At 41.8% G+C, this 17,063-nt stretch overlaps 1 protein-coding gene across 1 annotated transcript in view; it reads left to right on the top strand.

The window, feature by feature from the left end:
* The first annotated feature begins 2,747 nt into the window (after positions 1 to 2,747).
* C8H10orf71 (chromosome 8 C10orf71 homolog) overlaps positions 2,748 to 17,063 on the top strand; it is a 42,386-nt gene continuing 28,070 nt past the window's right edge. Inside the window, exon 1 of the mRNA XM_086900383.1 lies at positions 2,748 to 2,837. The gene's annotated coding sequence lies outside the window, so the exon portion shown is untranslated. The remainder of the gene's footprint in view (positions 2,838 to 17,063) is intronic.

The following is a 17,063-nucleotide window of genomic DNA, read 5'->3' as shown; positions in this document are numbered from 1 at the left end:
AGCTATTTGTTTTGTTCCATTGCTACTTTTTCCATGAATGCTTCAAAGAGCTTGGCTAGGTGACTGCACACAGCTGACTGCTCTTGCTCACAGCATACCTCCAGCGAGGAAAAGCACTGACCAGAATAAGACAGACTCAACATAATCCTGCCTTGTAATAGGTTTATTCTGATTCTTGACCAAACTGGGAAATGTGGTTTCAAGCATCATTATCAGCCTTCCCTCTATCCTTCACCATCCAGCCACTGGGCAGGATATATATGTTTAATTAATTCTGCTTTTACCTTCGACCTGTAAATAGTGGGAGTAATGTCAGATTTATACGTTATATGAATAACAAGGATTTCTCATGAGACCCTGTCTTGGTGAAAGAGGCTAACTGTAATTTTCAGCTGTGAGTAATTGTATATAATATAATCCTAAATGATTTTTCTTCTGTAATTTCATTAGAGTTTAGAAATTTAATTAGATTTTGAATCACTCTGAAATAAAGTAGCAAAACACCCAGAGACTAAGTGCAGTGGTTATTTTGTCCTCCGAGGCCAGAATTCTTGGTCTCAAATTGGCATGTGTTCATTAGGAGGAAGTTTGCAGAAGTTCTTGATATATTATTGTCTTTCAGAATGGACTCTGAATAGGTCTTTGGAGAGCATTAGAGGAGCACACAATTATTATACAGACTCTTTTTGAGGTTTAAGATCATCTGCCTTTCATATACTTAATAAAAATACGCCTCTAAAGTTGTTTAAGAAACTGTGGAGATAGGAAAGATGCTACTCCAGTGCCTCAGTGCTCTTCCTGGTTTATTAGCAACTCCAGTACCTGTGTATGATGATACAGAGAGGAGTTATTTGCTTTACTTTAATGATTAGGTAGGTTTATGGTTATTTTTATTGCTACACATATGAACTGTCATGGTGGCTGTAATTAGAGACACACTAAAATGCTGTTCCTTCTATTCCATCTGAGGTTCAAAAGAAATCTGTCCTGGCCAACTTTGATTCTCTGTGGAATTCATTCTGTGGGCAAAAAAAGGACTCAAATGGCACTGAGCAGCATGAAGCAAAGACCAGTGCAGCAGCTGATGATAGCATGAGGTGCCAGGATAGTTGTGGTTCAAAGAGGAGATTCTCTTTAAAAATGAGAAAAGTGAATGTTGTGAAATAAAGAATTTCAGCAGGACAAATCAGACAGACAAATATAAAAAAGCTCTCTTAGTAATGGTAAGCCAGCCTATTTGAAAGAAAAGTAGTAAGTCCAATGCAATGGGATGCATGTCAAAGTGAAAAATCAAAAAGAAACACCCCAGGTGAGCAGAATATTCTGTTACAGACTGACCCATACAGACACTGCTGGCTGACTTGTGTCAACGTCCTGTTGACAGGATTCCAGCATCCTCTGTGTTGGCCACTTCAGCTAGACACAGGGTGAAACTGATCCTTGGTCTGATCCAGGTCGTTTCCTTTGTTTCATTAACAGCTCTTGATGAGAGCTCATCATCACACACATCCACTTCTCAGTCTCAAATACATGCTTTCAGTGTGTGATCAAGTAAATCTTGAGTCCAATTGAAAAAGATTCTTGGATAAAGACTGAATGATTTTGTTCACTTTGCTTGATGGATACCAAGGGTGATTAGACAACCTCAGGCAGCCTGGTGTGTGTGGATGCGATGCCTTCCACTAACAAGTCATGTCACATCATGGAACAAATTGAAGAAAACATGTTCAGGCTGGCTACTGCCAAAAAATCAAGGTGCTTTTGCTGTGGATGTCCAGAACAAATGGAAACTATGCTTGAAAACTCACAGCTGCTCTTCCTTTGCTATTTTCTCCATCGCCCCCTCTGTCAGGACTCTGAGCTGCTGGGACAACTGGAAGGGATTCCACATGGCAGCAAGCAGCAGAATCACAGATGTCGGGTGTGTTAACAAAGGGAAACACGCCTGCAACAGTTATTTAATGCTTTCTTCCCTTGGCATTAAGGAATACTGTGGGAAACCATTCAGCATTCCAGTCTTGCTCCTTTTTTATTCCCTTCCATCACTCTTTCCTTTTCCATGCAAAGGAATGTGTTATGTTACAGAGATGCTGGTGCATTCTAAAAATTTGTTTTCTGGATTTTATTTGAGGGACGCTGTAGCTTGGCCCTATAACCAACTCAGAGAGGTGCAAGGAGGCAAAATAAAAAGCCTTGGGACATGTACTCAAGTCTCTTGTGTACATCAGGAAAGACAACGCTGGAGTAGTCTCTACATTATTTGTCTCGTTGCTGAAATCTGAATGAGCAACTGGGGGAGATTCTTCCATTGGCTTTATATTTTCTGAAGCACTGTAAGTCCCAGTGGAGATTCTGTAGCATTTGTAAAAGTGCCAGAGGAACTGGAATGTTACAGGAGGAAGAAACAACCCCATAAAGCTCATTAAAGAAGACATTGTGGGAGAGCTTGGCTCTCTGAGCAGTGAGATTTGGACTGGGTGACCCTAAATGAAGGGCTCCAGTATTCACTGGATGATATTGTCTGGTCCTCTGGTTATCTCAGTCACTGGAGGGGTGTTTGTTGATAAAGTTCCTTTAGTGAAGCAGCACTGCTGGAATTTTTCCTATGTAGGTTTTCATACGGCATGAAGAAAACATGCCAGGCAGGCTGGCTTTGTCATTGTTGCATATTCTGATACACTCAGCTGTGTCTTAAAATACCTTTGACGTGTCTGATGATAAATTAGAAAGTTCCTAAGCAACCTCTGGAAATGGCTGGGTGCTTACTCTCTGAAGGTGGTGCATGTGGTGGAGGAGCAAAATGCAGTGGCTGGGAAATTTCAGAGCATGAGAAAAAGGTAAAGTATATCCAATTTCCATCCAATATTCTTGTGTCTCCTGTCCATCTATATTCTGTATAAGCATGTTGGACTTTATTAAAGGGAAACCATGGTGAGTTTCCTCCAAATGATCTACTAAAGAACATAGGTATTGGAGTAGAAAAAACATTTTTGTCTCACCTGTTTCAGTTGTAAAATAGGATTTTCAATAGAATAAATCTCCCAAATAAACATGCTGCAAATGTGGAATTACTTTACAAGGAATGAGCTCCTGAGAAACGCCAGTTGTTCCTTTTTGAGAATTTAGATTCAGTGCTCCATGAGAGTGGTAATTCAGGTAGTTCATGTCCCTGTTATCCCCTCTTGGCTGGGTCACCCTCTGGATTGCATTCTCATGATGTGCTGTAACCAGAGGGCAGAACGATCCATTGCACTGGCACAGCAAAAATTTGATGCATCCAGGGATTTTTTTTTTTTCTGTTCTGCTAGTCAATTCAACCATCAAAAGAGGGAACATGAAATGTGAGAAATGTAACTTCCACACGAAATCCTGGTAAGTTTCTGAGTAGAAATGTTCAGCTTGTGGTTTTGGGTGTGGGTGGGTGTTTTTGTTTTAGTGATAAGGAAGTTTTTGTTGTCAGACTGCTAGTCAGGGGCAGCTATGACTACTGAATAGTGGACAACCAGGCTTCTACAGCACATTTATATTATTCCTTGCATGTTCAAGCATGTTGCACTTTGCTTTTGAAATCCCATTGTCAGAAGCCAATTTTGAATGTACATAGAGCAGAGTTACTTGAACAAACCATGCAGTTTTTATTCAAAGTGACTGCCATTTTCTTTATACTATGAACAATACTGGAGATGTGACATTAGACCTAACTGTGCCCCATTTCGGTGCTAACCAATATTTGCACTTACACAAGGCATTAAAGAAGCTGGGAATTCTCTTGACATAAAGCAAACATTGTGTCTTTACTGGAATATAATAGGCATAAAGAAGCTGATTCCCTTCTCTGGGATTAGGATTGTGTGTTTTTTCTGCTTTTACATCTAACATCAAAAAGCACTAAAAGTCATTAGATGTCTTCATAAACACCGGGTTAAAGTAAAACAACCATTCAGCATTCATTTCCTTGCAGATTCCCCCCAAATACATGACATTATCTGCCTGTGAAAACAGTCCTTTTGCTCATGTGCACGGCTCTGTGAAAGCTGAAACTTTCAGCCTCTGACAGAGGCTTTCAAAAATCTCATCTCTGCATGGTAGGGCTGTGCCTGCCAAAGTGAGTGGAAAGATGTTTATGGACAAAGGAAGAAGAGCACTAAAATTCAAATTTAGATAGCTGAAGTAAGAGAGTTAAATATGTTATCACCCTTCTTTCTTTAAGCCCTTATATATAGATACAGGGATGGAAAAAACCTATTTTAACTCCTTCAACAGGAATGTAAGTACCTACATTATGGTTTTAGGTAGTTAAAATCTTAGAATTTTATAGGATCTAACCTATGTTATCTTTCTGATGGAAGAGGGCTGAAGTTTTTCCTATGGAGGCAGTGTTAATGATAGGCAATTAGCAGAAACAGCATCTCAGTGCAGAGGCACTTTGCTAGTAAAATCATCACTATGCCTGATCAAGTGACAGCCAAGGCATTCAGCTTTTACTGTGTACTAACGTCTGCCTACATCACAGCCCAAATTAATCCTATGGGAGGGGTCTGAAACAAGACTGCCTTTCTCACGGAATCCTTGCAGCCCCACAAGTTCTGGTAGATTCCATTCCCCTGCACTGTCCATCTCTATTGAGCTTGCAGACTCCTACACCCCTGGTTCCCCTCACACAGAGCACTCAGTGAATTAGGTGAATTTGAAGATATCCTTAAAAGCTTTATGTAGTGGACAACAAATGTGAGGTGGTCACTGATGGCAGCTTATGTAAATTTGGTCTTCATTGCTCTGTAGAAAGCAAGACTTTGGCCGTAACGTGTTTCTTGATTTCCTTCCCCTCTGTTTGTTACTATCCTTGTTAATCAGCCTAGAGCATATCAGATGAACCAGATCAGGGGCACCATGGGGTTGCTTAAAGGTGTTGAAGCCACAGGGGGAAACAGCAGAACCAGCATGTGAAGTATTCAAGGGCTGACTTCAAACTATGTGAATTTGTGATATGCAAGCTGCACCAGGAAAGGGAATGTGAGGTTACTGCAGTCACTCAAGCCTGTGAAGATATTTGTCATTCCAAAACTATGCTGTCGAGGGCTTTGGTTGAGAGGGAACATCGGGGAGGGTAAAATAGAAAGTGGAATGTAGCTTCTCAGGACTGCTATTAAGAGGCACAAGTGACATCATGACAAACTCATCTATTTCTGCCCCAGGAGAAAGGTGGAAACAGTACACATAACATTACCCCTGATCTCTTGGTGTGAGTTTTGCAGGGTTTGTATAAATCTGCTCAGTGTACCTGATACAATTTTAGTTTGGGACTCCTGTGTTCAAGGGAAATCTGAAGTGCACTTTTGCCTCTCTTGGGCTCTTACTCTCTCTGTGGCCTTGTGGCACCTGAGCCTGCCCATGTACACCCAGTCTCCTCCTGGGCTCAGCAAAGCAAGGGTTTGCAGGGTGGGTGGGGAGAGATGAAGAGATCACATCTACGTGTCCATGTTTTGGCTGCAAAAATCAAAACCATCCTCTTTCGGTGATGAGTATCCTTAAATGCCTCCATCTGCTCCTGAGATGGCAGGGAGAGTGGTCTTGGCAGAGGTGCCACTCCTGCAGCCTGTGGAGCTGTTTCTGCCTCTAGCTCAGATCTAGGTTCTGCCTAGACATTTCCACTATCAAGGCACGTCCAACACTTCTGGACATTTTTCATTTCCAGTGGTTAATTTTTATTTTTACAGCCTTTTTCCACGTTTTCTTCTCCTTGACTATCTAAGAAAGTCATGCCTTGATAGCACCTGCCTGGAAATGCAGGTTGGGCTGGAACTGATATACTCTTGACTTGCTTGGATCCATTCTCATCTCTTGGGATCTTCAGTATTAATTGTCTGTTTTCTTCTTTTTTGAGCTTTTTCCTTTTCCAGTCCAGTCCTTTGGCTGTACTAGCACCTAGCAGTGGATGCAGATGCAGCAGAAAGTCTTGTTCAAAATTTACTTCCCTGATGCCCAAAGATGGACAAAACTAATAACTAGAGTCAGCACCTGCTATAGTGGTGGGAAAATTCTGACTTGAAAATGAAGATTTTTCAGTGGTCCACATATTCATGTGGTCTGACACTGTGATTAAGGGAGGCAAGAGTTCATTTGGTAGCATCATAGAATGGTTTGGGTTGAAAAGAACCTTAGAGATCATCTAGTTTCAACCTCTCTGATATGGGCAGGAGCACCTTCCACTAGACCATGTTCCTCAGAGCCCCATCCAGCCTGACCTTGAACTTTGCAGGGGTGGGGTATCCCCAACTTCTCTGGGCAACTTCTTCCAGTGCCTCACCAGTTCCAGTGCCTCACCAGTTCCAGTACTTCACCTATCATCTTCCTTTGGCATTCAATTGTCTAAACCATGTAGGAAAAATTCTAGTCTGAGTTACATGTGTAGAGTTCAGCATGTCACTGCTTTAGTATCTTACTCTGTTTTCTCTGTAACTGAAGGATTTCTGAAATTCTCAAGACACAGGAGGACCCCAATCCAGCAGCATTTCAACGACATTAATAAAACTACAAGGTGTCTTTCAGGACTCTCCCCCATGCAGTCCTTTATGATCAGCATTAAGAGGTCATTCCTTCACCCTGGCAGTCTCTACTGGAGTGAAATACAAGCACTCTTACCACCACTTACCATGGATCATTAACAGCTTAGTTGGGGCTTCAGTATTTACTTGAAGTTGCAAGGATGCAAGACTTAGAGAAGCTCAGTCTGATCATTATTCACTCCTGAGACAAATGTCTGTGGAAGAGGTTAGTATGGTCCCTGGTTCTGTGTGAAGCTGGGAGCAGGGTTTGAGGGAAGCAGGGACCTAGGGAGGCTGTGGGGGAGGAGGGAATGACAGTATCAGAAGTGGAAGATTTAAATAGCTGAAGGAGGATGCTGATGGCCACAGAACAGGGGCAGGGACACCTTTGGCTACAGCAAAAGTGTATGTTGACATGTTAAAGGAGAAAGGAAATGCAAAACTGAGGGTCCCACTTAAACCATAGGCTATGAAGTGCCATGTCTGGAAGTGGGCATGTAGGGACTGATGCTAAACAAGTAGGTATATTTTGTAAAGCGTATTTGAGGGCTCTAAGGCTAAGGAAATTTTAGATGAAGTTTCAAATGTCAGGTCAGACAAGGGGACAGAGGTATAGCATAGCAGCAATGTTAGTCTGAGCAGAGGGCCAGCAAAAGAGCTTGGCTCATTCTAGAGAGCTGCAAAGCTCATGCAGCATTTCCCAAAGAAGCCTTGTAGCAATCAGGTGCCTCTTCTAGTTGCATCCCATGGACTGGGCATCCACATCCCCTTGGCTTTTCCAACTATCCTCGTCTCTTCAGTGAGCTCTTGCTATCCCACTTGGTGTGATAAAAGAAACTACTAAAACTGGAGGCTGCTGAGTGTTACGCTGCCTCTCTTCAAATCTCAAATGAGCTCCTCCTTGTAGCTCTAGGTTTAATTAGTTTTCATTGCAATATTAATGATCCAAACAAACCATTTCAACTTTCCTGTTGCACAGCTGGAATCTTCTTATTTAGTATTGTACTCTATAAGGGAATCACAGCAACTTCCTTTCCTCTCCCCCATTTCTGCCATTAATATGCATTAAAATCACGGTCTCACTGGCATAGAATTTCAGACCTGCTATAAAACTCTAATAATTTCTAAAAATGGCAAAGCTGAACTAATGACAGAGCCTTATCCAAATAATACAAGGATAGATTTCTCCTAGAGTTTGATGGAAGTGATGATTAATACTTCATTTATTTATTTACAGTCTATCAGCATTAACAAAGATTTGTTCATTCCTTTGAGCATACATAAAATCTCTCTTGAATTCCATAGTATTATAGCAGAAATGTCTAATCTATCAATCTTCAGCAAAAATGCCTGCTTTCTCTCTTTATTTTCCCTTCAGGAAAAGAGCACAACCTACCCTTCCCAGTGTAGGTCTGAAGACTGCACACCTCGGTCTTCTGTCACAATGGACTAGGTGCACCTCACATTTCCCTCTGAAATCCCCAATGGTGAAGATTTAGAGGAGAATCCTTTTGTTACCCTCTGGTGTGTTTCACCTCCTGGACTCACTGTAACTTGTGGAGGCTGAAATAAATTGGATTGTAGATAATCTGGGTATCTTCCTGTCAAAGGGTGCTAGAGCAGACTAGACTCTCTGAAGGACGGATGTGGAATATTGCCAGCACCTTCTTTTTTCTAAGCCATAGAAATAATGGAAAAGTTGGTGGCAAGAAAGCACCAGAGTTTCTTGCTTAAACTCCTCCTTGGACCTGGTCTGTTGCTGTCACCAGATGTGGTCAGTTTTGGCTTTGTCCTGTTTAGAAATGGATGTTTTCTAGGAGCCTGAAGAGCTGTGCTCTGCAGAGAGGCTGTCAGCAGCTGGATAAAAGGATTTGCCAGCTATACTGCACAGGAGAAGTCAAGATACAATTGTGAAAGTGCAAAAGAGATTCAGAGGCCACTTGCAAAAAGTAATTTTCATTAGGACTTACTCTCATAAGTTCTCACATTGATTTTGAAAATAGGACTTTGGAGTGTGCCCATGAAGATAAAGAAATGCTGTGTGATTGTTTGCTTTATCATTGCCTGCAGGGTCTAAGTTCAAGAGAGCAGGAAGTGATTTGACTGCAGAGCACCATCCCCATGACCCATGCAGGGGAGAGCTGGAGCTGCTCCCCTGTTCTGAGGGTCTGCTGTAGGCAGTGTTTCCTCCTGCATGACCCCAAGCTGCCCCTTCTCCCAGAGGGCTGTCCTCACAGAGAACTTTCCTTTAGGAAAAGCCACATGGGAGCTAAACTCACAATTCTATCCTTAAATCGAGCATTTATGGTACTGTAGATTTGTTTGAAAACTAAAACAATTCAGTAAATCCAGGGAAGTAGTTACATCATCAAGGTGTCTGGCTGCTGCTGGTGTTGGGAGAATCACCCAGGAGAGAGGTTGGGTACTGAGGGTCAGGACTTCACTCAGTGGTGCCAAGTTTTCTCCAGCTGTGTAGTATTGTAAAAATAAAAATCTCCACCTCCATCTATCTGTGTTTAAATACCATTGCTTTTTCTGCCTGCCTAGCTGCCTGAATAGAGAATTTTAGTGTGTGGCTATCCTGACTGATGGGATTCATGGGCCATTTTCTTAACTTCTCTGATCACACAGCGGAAAGACTTTATTGTGTGGAATTTTTTGCCAGAATATTTCTCTGCAGCAGCAGTTTCTTGAAGATTCATCTCAGTGAGCTGATTTCACTAATGCTCTTTTAATGTGCTGGTTTACTTCATATTTGTCATTCATTTGTTGAATGGGAGTGTAAGGGTGAATGGTAACCTACAAAAGCACATTGTCAACAACTGACAGGTGTTTGTCCAAAGTGGTCCTGCTGGAAAGTTGTAGATAACTAACTTGTTTGCTCCCAAACAGGGAGAAAACAAGAGGATGTGTCATTCATTCAGAAATCATGGCAGTAGATGGGGTAGAGGTGCAGCCAGGCAAATGAAGGATGCTATCACCTTGCTCATCTGCAAAAAGTGGAGATAAGCTTCACATGAACTGAAAGCCTACCAGAATCATATCCTGACAGTGTGACAGGGTTCTACAGCCTGCACCCCCAGGAATGTGTGGCATCATGGAGGATATAGGAAGCACAGCTCCTGGCTGGGAAGGACACCATCAAGAAAGAGACATACAGCCACAGGGAGATAACTTCCCTGAGGTTTCATGTCACCACAGCTGCCTTTAGTGTTTTGTTGCAGTGGCCAGTACCACAGAATGAAAATGAACAGTTTAAATGCACTTCTTACTCTAAACAGTGCAAATGTTATTTAAGGTTAAAATTGGTAAGATCTCTTATCACTGTCAGCTAATCACAGCTTACCACACAAATATCTCCCTTACTTGGTTTCCAGGGGCTTGTTGTCTTCCCTTGGCTACCAACATGATTGTGTGTGTTCTTCCAAACTCAGTTCCACCAGAAAGATGAAGTTCAGTTTAAGTTCTTATCAGGAGGATTTTAAGTCTGTTCAGAGTCACACCTGGGGCCGAAGAGGCCAGCAAGATCCAGAAAGGGGAGATGGGGCATTAAGGTTAAGGCAGAGAACTGCTGGGCACTAGCACCCTCCCTGGCTTGGCAGCAACCAGCACAGCATGTGGAATTGCAGCTTCAGTGATCTGCTCTGCTCCTTCTTCAGCCAGCAGCCCCTTAGTCAAAATACTGCTGTAAAGCTAAAATCAAAGTGATTATACCAAGGGATGGATCTGTTTTAGCAAAATAGTTTTCTAAATTGAATTAAACTGCTGTTCAAAGTGTGCTTCCTTCAGTGATAGAAGTGTGATTTTACCTCTTTCTATTCCTCATGTCTCTGCAAAACTGAATCACCTGAGAGGGGACAGCTTCATGCTCCTCCATATCTGGGCATTTCCACTAAAACTGAGCCAGCTTTTCATAGCAAAACCGTGATGTTTAAATTAAGAGCCTTGGTTAACTTACTGCTCCCAGACTAAATCACATGGCACTTAGAGAAACATCATCTTATTTCATACCTGAGCACATCTTTCACTGCTGGTGGGGCTGACAGCATCTCTTGAAGACACAAGACTTCAGAAGAACAGGTGCTTTATAGTATTTCTATTTGCTTGGCACTTCAAATCTTTGCACCAGACAGCTTCAGATTTTTCTTCAGTAGCTGTAAATGTAACTCATGGTTTTGGGGGGACTGAGGTCTGACAGCCTTATGTAGAAACCATTTAATTGCACTTTTCTCCCTTTAAACGAAAGAATCATTTCTTGTGCTGAAAGAAATTTTAAAATTGATATGTTTTGGGCATAAGTTGGTATTGCTGCATTAAATACTGAATATTTTGTCTCCCCATAGAAGTATGAGGACCAGCAACCTTGCCTTAGGTACAGGCACACTGAAAGAGAGAATCACAGACACTCACCTGCAATTTCAGCAAGGGCATTTCTGAAGACAAATAGTACTGCAGGAACCAGGTGCATTTATGGTTGGTCATGAATAAATAATAATTATATTAAAAGTGTAGGGTTGACTGGGCAGGCTTACTATTCTGGAACTGGAATCTCCTCTTAAAATCTTTAGCCATTTGTCTTGTGATTGAAAGCTGCATGATGTTTCCACACTGGAGCTCATTGCAGGGAAAAGCTTGAAGCTGTCAGTTGTTCCAAAAGCTAATGGAGACATTAAAAATATAGCAGCTTACTGGGGAGAAAACAGGGTGTGTGGGGAACACGTGTTACTAGCATATGCTGTAACTGGACTGTAAGTGGTCTCCACATATTCATGAATGATGGCTGACCTCTACTCTGCTAGGGCACATGTGTGCACGTCCATCATGACAACACACTCTGAACTTACTCCATCAGAGGCTCTTGGGAACATAATCCCGATATCTGTCTCCAAATATAACTCTGCTGGTCTGCAATATAAGGCAGTGGGGAGAGCTACTGCAACGAGGAGCCATTTGGAACCTGCTGCAGTGATATTCACAGAGATCTCTGTGCCTGGTTGATGACCTTCTTCACTAAGAGGCAAATGTCTGCAGCTTGTAAAAGAAAAGGATGCCTCTGAATGCCTTTCCACTTTTAAAAGTTTCTCAGTGCCGGCTCAGCAGAGCAAGTGAAACCCACAAAAGTGGCAGTGCTTACTGTGCTTGTACTGTATGAATGTATACAGCCATACATCTGGACGAGGAGGCTTGTCCCAAGCAGGGGACTGGGAATAATTCTTGGAGCTGCCTGCAACTTAGAGCTAGAGCTTTTACCTCAGCCAAACCACTAACTAGGAACTGTTTCAAAGTCAGTTCCTGTGGAAATAAGGCCAGTAACGTCTCTCTGCTTCAGTGTCCTCTTTTTTAATCCGTTTTTAAAACAAGACTGCAGAACAGTTCACAGGGGATTGAGAAAAACTCATTCATTTGTATCTAAAGAACACCAGGTTCCTTGGAGAAAAGTTCCTTATTAGAGCAATAATGAATACAAAAAATAAGAACAATTCTGTTATCACTGGGAAATTGCAGGGATTTGGTCAGCATCACTTGACTATAGCTTTATTTGTCCTGTGGATTACAAGAGAAGAAGAAATCATCCTCTCTAAGTATTTTTGAATATGGAGAATGAAAATTATATATTGCAATCTTTTAAAAGAAAATTAAAACTTTAACTCTGAGGTGTGTGTAATAAAATGGCACTTTAATTCTCTAGTGAGCCATGCAGGCTTCTTCTGTTAATTTATTCACTTCTTTTCTTTTTGTGCTTCATGTAATATTCTGAAGTTATTAATGTGGCAATATATTTGACCACAAAAACCTGCCTTCTAGTGTTGTTAAGATTGTAAATTAACTCCACAATGGAAGGCAAGAGGCAAAGGCAAAGAGATCATGCTTGGGATAAAATGATTAACAACATGACAGATACGCAAGATCTTCTAGCAGAAGGTTTTCCCAGGTGTCCTGCCATATGTATGTAGGCTTAGGTCTGTCAAGCCTGTGGGACTCCCACTGTCATTGTGTCTCTGTATTGTGTCTCTGTAGTGCAGACACCTGTGAACACACACCTGAGCTGCTGCTGTGACCCCTGGGACACAGCACGACTCCCCCTGAACAGCACTGCAAGCAGCGGTGTGCTTGGATACCCTCCAATGCCTGGGGAGGGTGCTAGGTGCCAGGCTGAGGTCTCTGCATCACACCTCCCAGTACAGCACACACTGCAAAATCCACTTGGTAAGGAGGCACCTCAGCCCTTAAAAGACTTGTATGTCATCTGTCTTAGCTGGGTAACCCAAAACCCAGCAGCAGCCAACAGAATGGAATTTGGTGGGATGACTTCAGTTCAGTGCTGAATCTAAATCTAAACCATATCTTCATAATTCTACCAATATTTCCAGGACTAAGATGTAGTCCTAGAAATGCCCCATCAATTTCATTTGTATCTCTGAGCTACATCATCAAAAGCTGACACTTCACCTTGTAGTGATTGTAGCATAAAGCCTTGACTTACCAGTGCCAGCCTAGGTTGTAGGTGCCTTTCTCATCAGACTCGTTTCGTTATCCCTGTGTTTAGGCACTTGTAGGACTCATCCTGCATCAGTGGTACACTTTACACTGAATGCACAGTGTAATTAATGGGTACGGGTTCAGGACTCCCTCTCTATGGGGTTTTGGCAATAACAGGCAAAAATTGGGGGAAAACCAGGGTTTTGTTAGGGGTAATTGCTAGGATGAATATCAGGCACAAGGAATGGCAGTAGTTAAGGAGAAGCTAAGCTGAATGGTGTGTTCTACACACAGCATCAGGAATTACTGAGACCTTGGCTCTGCTGTGGATGTAGCACACACTCCTGAGGCAGCCTGGAGAGGCTGTCTTGGCAGAGAGCCATAAGGAGCAGGGTTTCCAAAATGCTTTTCTCAAGCACAGTATTGCTGTGTTGGATCTGTGTATCTCCATCCTGGTGAGCTACACTCATGCCTCCAAAATGTCTGCTTCATGCTCAGTGGTTAGAAAGGCACACAGATGACTGGGAAAGGGACCAAGAATAGCATTGTGTCCCCACATAAATCCATTCTGAATAGTCTATAGTGATTGCTGTCAGCTCAAAGCAGTTGTAAGAGTAGATTAAGAAGGTCCAGGGAGTACAAGTGTAGAGAAATGCAGAATATTTTCTTCCATCAGAAAGACCATGAGCTCCAGTTTTGTTGTGTGAGCCTTCACTTGATTCCTGAGCTCCCTGACTCTTGGCACAAGCAAAAGAGTGGTTGGTTGGTGCTGTCTTTGCCAGGGACTGGGCAGAGGCAGGTTGCATCACCGTAATCCTTTGCTGGACTTCTTGAGGAGAAAAATGAGGTAAAGTTAAGATGAATTTTTCACTCAGTGAAGAAGAGTTGAACCTATAACTACTCACTCCCCTTACTGCTTCCAGGCAGAGAGCTGCTGAAGTAGGGTCAAACCATGGCCATCCTCTCCTCTGTCCTCCAGTCCTTGTGATCAGCACACCAAGAGCTGAGCACATGCACTTTTCACAGGGCTGTCAAATAAACAGGGGAAGGAAACACACTTCAAGACTCGTTTAATTGGAAAAGAGCACCTGTCTTTTTAGGCAAAGGCAGTGTTTGCTTGTCACTGCTGTCAGCAGAAGGCCCAGAAGGCCCCTTAGGCAGGACAGGGCGTCTCCAGCAGCATGACAGCTCAGCATGGTTTGCTTTGGGAGGTTGGAAGGAGTCACTTAGAGGAGAATACTTAATTTGTTCTGGTGCATTTGATTTGACCCTGTGCAGTCTTAATCTGCTCATATTTCCTGTTGGAAAATTCACAATGAATATACAGATATAGAACCAGACCTGAAATTTTTAGAGGAAAAACATTGATTTTGCTTGTATTGCTACTCTTTATTATTTTCTTAAATTTTTACGATTTTTCTCATTATCCCTACTCCCTTTAAATCTCCTCTGGTGTGTATTTCATTTGTATTCCCTTGCTCAGGGGACCTCAGTCATTGCTGGGTTTCAATCCCCTTCCTAGGGCCAAAGTCCTGCCACCTCTCCTCAGCTGTCTCAGTGCTTGGTGCCTGGGCTAAGCCTCTCAGGAAGGCTTCCTCTCTTGTCTGCCAAGTGTCCTGAGACTCTGATTCTTCCTGTAAGGAAGAAGGGCATTTTAGACATCCCTGAGGTGTCTGCAAACCTCCAGGGATGAGGAAAGGAGCCAAGATCAGTTTAAACTTGCAAAAGGTGAGCAGTGGGTGTGATGGTTCTCACCTTCTTGCTCTACAGGATGTTTGGCACTGGAGTTTTTCTCTAGCTCACATTGTGAACTATTAGTGCATCCAATACTGAAACAAGTGTTTTTAAGTGTCTCTGTCCCCTGAGGGTGAATTGTTTCATTCCTGTGCCCTCCCTATAATAATAAATAATATCTTCTATTTATAGAGCTTCAAAGTTTCCCAAAGAGCCACCTTTGGGATGGAACATACCAACAGTTAGTGCATAGCAACCCTAGACAACAACTTACGACATATGAATGTATCCAGTTGAAGCTGAAGCTGAGATTTCTTTTGGCAGAAGATAATTGTAAAAGTTATTAATTATTATTGTTTATGCAGCTCTAAACTCAAGAGCAATAGGCACTTTTAAAATACTACCAGCAGTTAGAAAAAAGCACAAAGGTATTACAATCATAGCACAGTAATTTGCAGAAGGCAGAATGTGCTAGTAAAAATCCTCCCTTGGAGGTTTTTCTATGCAGGACTCAGCATAAGCTATTAAATAGTCCATAATGCCACAAGAGGAGAAAGATGGCTTTTTCATAAGTTCCCTGTGTAAATTTGAGCATATAGTTAACTTGCTCTGAAGCTAACAATATGTCTACACAGCATGTTGTGAGTGTTTAAAGATGAGATCTGGAAAAAATTCCAGTGCAAGGATTTGATATGAATCCCTATGTATTTTGCAGGGTGATTTTATTTGAATTGAGAGTGGTTGGGATTTTTTGTCTTAAGCAACAGGAGCAGTGTATATAAGCCTGGATTTATAGCTCATTTCTAATTGCAAGGTTAGGTGTTTGCTCACTCTTGTAGCAGCCACAGTGGAAACCACTGGTATACTGAATGAGTATTATTAAAATCTCATGGACTTCACAAACTAATGTAGCTCAAATGGAAATAGAAGGACTGTATGATGATATGGGAATTATTTCATAGGAGCAGTGAGTCTGCAAATGATTTTTGAAGGAACTATGAAATTTCATGACTAATTTTTTGCATTGATGCACAAAAAAATGGTAAAGCTGTGAAAAGTGTGAAGGAAAATGTGAATCAGCACACTGGAATTAACCATTCATCAAGGCATCTAATGCTGAACAACATAAAAATATTCTTTTTTAAGAGTGTTTCGTTTTTATGCATTTTGATACACAGCACCCATTCCTTGCTTCCTTTGTATTTTCTTATCTTGCACTACTAGCATGGAGGTTTTGTATTTTTTTCTTTAATTGTTTTCCTTAAGATCTGTAACTTTTCAGAAAGGGTAGAGATGATTTTTTTCAATGGAGATGTTTCATGCTTGTCCTGCTCAACTAAGCTGGAAAAAGACTAGTCCAAGGTCTCAGTAGCATCCCTCCTGTGAGGACAGCACAAACTGTCTGAAGCAATAAGCAAGCAGAGCATCTTCCAGCTCCCACTCATGTCTGTGGATTGGTTTCTGTTGATTAGAGCTGGCTCAGCTGCGTATGCCAGGCCGCTTCTGCGGTAAATGTCGATTTCCAAAATATCCAGCTTTCATGCACCACTTTGAAATGTGTGAGATGCTGCACAGGACTGGAATATTGAAATCAGAGGGACTTGTGATCCCAAATGACATGGGTTGAGAAGCGTTGCCAGTGGAGACATCAAACCTTGCCTCTTTGTTCAGGCCTGCCTCCATACACAGTCATTTTCTTAATGGATTTCAGATGCACACTGGATGTGGGAATTGCTGCTGTGTTTTGAAAGAGCAATACTTTCTGTCACTGACTAAAAGGCTGCAATGAAGATGCAGTTTGAGCTTGCAGTGCTTTAAGGCGTCAGTCTGTGCTCTGTATTGAGTGCAAATACTTCTGAAATCAAGGAGAATATCTGTATGAGTGTCATTATGGGTCAGGTAAAAGCCTTAATTTTGTGAACATGTTTAGTTTTGTTCCTAAGAGAAGAGTCCCCAGTCTCTGAAGGAAGATAATTAATCATGTACCTGTTTGCCGCATTAGAATTTTCACCAGTAATAATTTCATTATTGCTTTATGTTTATCTTATTTGATCTAAAACACTTTTGTAAAGTTTAAAGGAAACCAGTTGTGACCTTTTTGAAAAAACAGTATTTATCTCTTTATTCCCATTATATTTTTATTCAAATATTTGACTGCATGAATTTTCTAATGAGTTTAGCAGACTAGAAACATTCAAAAAATGCCAGAAGTCAGTGGTTTATATGATCATAATTCAAACCACATGCCTTTTCCTTAATGGAATGAGATTGAAGAATTATTTTGCTTGCATTTGTCAGTTTATT

The sequence above is a fragment of the Cyanistes caeruleus genome, chromosome 8 (genome assembly GCF_971803275.1).
Source record: "Cyanistes caeruleus chromosome 8, bCyaCae1.hap1.1, whole genome shotgun sequence".
NCBI classification, from domain to species: domain Eukaryota; kingdom Metazoa; phylum Chordata; class Aves; order Passeriformes; family Paridae; genus Cyanistes; species Cyanistes caeruleus.
Note: the sequence above shows the minus strand (reverse complement) of the source record. Positions and strands in the feature narration are given on the sequence as shown.